Source organism: Trichechus manatus, unplaced genomic scaffold, assembly GCF_000243295.1.
Source record: "Trichechus manatus latirostris isolate Lorelei unplaced genomic scaffold, TriManLat1.0 scaffold00105, whole genome shotgun sequence".
NCBI lineage: Eukaryota > Metazoa > Chordata > Mammalia > Sirenia > Trichechidae > Trichechus > Trichechus manatus.
This window is the reverse complement of record NW_004444041.1, coordinates 8,210,670-8,215,418: the sequence shown is the minus strand read 5'-3', so window position 1 is coordinate 8,215,418 and position 4,749 is coordinate 8,210,670.

Genomic DNA, 4,749 nt, shown 5'->3' with positions numbered 1-4,749 from the left:
CCTCAACAAAATCCAAAACGTTAAGATAATACAAAGTATCTTCTCTGATCACAATGCCATAAAAGTAGAAATTAATAACAGGAAGAGCAAGGAAAAAAAAATCAAATACATGGGAACTGAATAACACCCCGCTTAGAGTTGCTTAGTAGCTTGCCCAAGGTCACCTTACTGGTAAGTTCTGGAGTCTAGTTTTGAACCCAGGTTTCTACAACTCAAGAGCCCCTCCCTTTTTTTAAAACCATTATATTCTCTTGTAGATTATGGTAGGGATTTCGGACCATTTCCTCAGGGTACTGGAAAGCCTTTAAGGGCTTTTAGGCAGGAGAATAACAAGATTCAGAATTCTGTTTTTATAAGATTCCTCTGACTGCCATGAGTATGGATTGAAGGAACCAGCATGTTTAAAGGAAGACACAGCTTGGAGGAGTCTGTTGCAGTTGTACAGGTGAGAGACGATAATGACTTGGATTATAATTCTGGCATTGGGATGAGGAGAACAAATCTGAGAAATATTTAAGAAATGGAATATATAGGACTTGCTAGTAGTTTGGAATGGAGCCCAGGTGGCGCAGTGGTTAAATGCTTGGCTGCTAACTGAAAGGCTGGCAGTTCGAACCCATCAGCCATTCTCTGGGAGAAAGATGTGACGTCTGCTCCATGAAGATTCACAGTCTTGGAAACCCTATGGGGCAGTTCTACCCTGTCCTGTAGGGTTGCTATGAGTCCAAATCAACTTGACAGCAATGGTTTTTGTTTTGGGTAGTAGTCTGGACTTGAGTTAATGACTTAAGGCCAACTCCCTGGTTACTGGCTTGAGCAAATGGGTGAATAGTGGTGCCACTCTCTGATCCCTGCAAACTAAGTGTGCCCCCTCGCCACTACACTGGCTTCTTTCAGCATTCATCACAGGTGTATTATTTGTTACTGTCTAGTCTTCCTTCACAAGAATGTAAGTTCATAAGAGCAAGAACTATGTACCTCTTGTTCCGTGCCCAGCACAGTGCCTGGCATATAATGATGTTGTTAGCTGCCCTGGAGTTAGCCCCCAGTTCATGGCAACCCCATGCACAACAGAATGAAACACTGCTGCCTGGCTGTACCATCTCCATGATAGCTTATGGATCAGATTGTGATCCATAGGGTTCTCATGGCATGATTCTTGGAAGTAGATTGCCAGGTTTTTCTTCCTAGTTCATCTTTGCTTGGACGCTCCATTGAAACCTGTTCAGCATCATAGCAACACAGTCCATCACTGACAGACGGGTGGTGTCTGCCCATGAGGTCTCCTGCATGGAAGGTGGGAATCCTACCACAGAACCACCATTGCCAATTAAATAATGAATGAATGACAGGTAGTTAAGGGTCTTCAGCGTGGCTTGGATGTCTTCCTTCAATACCATCAGTTCTTGATCATATGCTACCTCCTGAAATGGTTGAACATCAACCAATTCTTTTTGCTACAGTGACTTTGTGTATTCTTTCCATCTTCTTTTGATGCTTCCTGTGTCATTCAATATTTTACCCATAGAATCCTTCAGTATTGCAACTCAAGGCTTGAAGTTTTTCTTCCGTACTTTCAGCTTCAGAAATGCTGAGCGTGTTCTTCCTTTTGGTTTTCTAACTTCAAGTCTTTGCACATTTCATTATAATACTTTGTTTTCTGAAAGCGGAGAGGAATTGAAGCACTTGCTGATGAAGATCAAAGACTACACCCTTCAGTATGGATTACACGTCAACATAAAGCAAACAAAAATCCTCACAACTGGACCAATAAGCAACATCATAATAAATGGAGAAAAATTGAAGTTGTCAAGGATTACATTTTACTTGGATCCATAGTCAATGCCCATGAAAGCAGCAGTCAAGAAATCAAACAAGAGAGGTGTTCCAAGATAGCAGTGTAGTTAGATGCCTCATAACGTTCTACTTATAACAAAGACCAGAGAAAACAAGTGAATCAAATATAGATGACAACTTTGGAACCCTGAGCACCAAAGGCAAGGCTGACTGAGTGCCAAGTGGAATGAGAGACTACAAAAACAGTGATGTCTTAGTCTTCTAGTGCTACTATAACAGAAATACCACAAGTGGATAGCTTCAACAAAGAGAAATTTATTTTCTCACAGTCTAGTAGATTACAAGTCCAAATTCAGGGCATCAGCTCCAGGAGAAGGTTTTCTCTCTCTGTCGGCTGTGGAGGAAGGTCCTTGTGATGCATCAGTCTTCCCTTGGTCTGGGAGCATCTCAGCGCAGGAACCTCAGGTCCAAAAGACGTGCTCTGCTCCTGGCACTGTTTCCTTGGTGGTACGATGTCCCCATGTCTCTCTGCTCACTTCTCTGTTTTATATCTCGAAAGAGGTTGGCTTAAGACACTACCTAATCTTGTAGACCTCATCAATATAACTACCACTAATCCATTTTATTACATAGTGATAGAGTTTACAACACAAAGGGAAATCACATCAGATGATAAAATGGTAGACAGTCATACAATACTGGGAATCATGACCTAGCCAAGTTGACAGATATTTTTGGGGAACACAATTCAATCCATAACAAGTGGACATGGAGAATTATGGATTGCCGGCACCCTGCCAGCTGAATCTGCACAGCATGGCCATACTGAGACGAAGCAAGCAGCATTGCCAGCCAAAGCCCCCTTCACCTGATGCACCCAGGCAGGAGTGACTCTGCACCCACGTCCACAGCCAGGGAGGGGTGCTCACCACTGTACAACAGTTAAGTCCATTCACTTCACCCATGGCACCCCTCCTAGCCTCCTATGCTGGAAACCTGCAGACTTTCATCCATTGCCCCCCATCCTCCCCACTCTTGCATGCAATCGCAGCTCACAGCACCCACCACCGCCCTGCCCCCTGAGCCAGAGGCCCAGAGACCAGCAGCACCTGCCCCTTCACTCAGCCACTTGTGCCGAGGATCTGAGGACCAGTGGCACCCACCTCTCCTCCCAGACGTTAACACCAGGGACTCACAGAACGGCAGTGCTTGCTTCTCTGCCCAGCCACCTGCATCATGAGGCTGTGGACAGGCAGCGCCCCCTCTTCCACACACCCACACACATCCAAGGCCCATGGAGCAGCGGCACCCACTCCTAAGTCCAGCCAACTGTGCAGGGGGCCTGAGGACCAGCGGTGCTCACTCCTACACCCAGCTGCCTGAACCAGGGGCCCACGGAACAACAACACACACTGCTGCACCCAGCCACTGGTGCTGAGAGCCTAAGAACCAGAGGGGCCCACCCCTACACCCAGCCATCTGCACCGTGGGCCCACAGACCAGCAGCGTCTCCTACTCCCTCCAGCCTCCTGCTCCGGGAGCCTGAGGACCGGTGGCACACCCTCCCCCATCTTGCACTGCAGTGGATGGGGACATGCCCTCCTAGAGGGTATCTGTGGACTGGCCGCATCCCCCCTGCTTTGCCCGCTGCACCGCCCCCTCACTGTAACTGGAGGCTTCTGCCTGCTCTGACCACCCTGGTGCAGCTTGGCGTACCTGGGACCATGGGTGAGAGTTTCTGTACCACCCACCCGGTGACCAATGACCCAGTTACACTTGCCCTGACTACCCAGCAACCGGCAGTGTGCACAGCCAAACTAGCAACCAGTGAGAATGCTTCCTGCACCCACACTCAGGTGACCAGCTGGGCACACACATCACCTCACCAGCAATGCCAGCTACATCCTCAGCCACCCTGCAAGACCAGCGAACAGGGACCTACACTCACACACCCAGCCAGAAATAGATGATGAGAGCTCCAGTGCAGCCAGACTAGTGACCAGAGTGGCGCACATGCTCCACCTACTTGGATATATCAAAATACAATGAAACAAAAAATCAGGACACAGCAAACAAACGTAAATAAATAAATAAATATAACCAACACCTTAATGCCTCAGAGATAAGTGATGATATCAAATCACATAAAGAAGCAGAACAAGATGGCTCCAGCAAGTAGCCAAAATGAAGAACCAGAAAACCTTCCAGAAAAAGAAATGGTAATTGAGCTACCTGATAAGGAATTCAAAAGATTAATATATAGGGTTTTCCAAGAGATCAAGGAAAACACAGACAAAATCAGGGAAGACACAGACAAAGCAATAGAAGAATTCAGGAAAACAATACAAGAACAAAATGACTAAATAGTTAGAAATCATACAAAAACAGCAACTAGAATTCCAAGAGATTAACAATAAAATTTCAGAAATAGACAACTCAGTAGAAGGACATAGGAGCAGAACTGAATCAATGAAAGGCAGAATCAGCAAAATAGAGGACAAATCCCTTGACACCAATTTGAATTATGTGGGACACAACTAAGGGAAAAAATTTATATGTGATCAGAATTCCAGAACAAGAGTTGGCAAAAAAAAAAAAAGTCAAAGATTTGCTGGCAGAAAACTTCCCTAATTATGAAAGATGAGAAGATATCCATCCAGGAAGCTTGATGAACAACATACGGGATAGAATCCAAAACGAAGTATTCAAGGCATATCATAATCAAACTTGCCAAAAGCAAAGACAATTCTGAGAGCAGCTTAGGAAAAATGAAAAGTCACCTGCAAATGGGAACCAATAAGACTAAGCTCTGATTACTCAGTAGAAACCATGCAGGCAAGAAGTCAATGGGATGACATACATAAAACCTTGAAAGAGAAAAAGGCCAACCAAGAATTATATATCCAGCAAAATTGTCTTTCAAATATAATGGCAAAATTAGGACATTTCCAG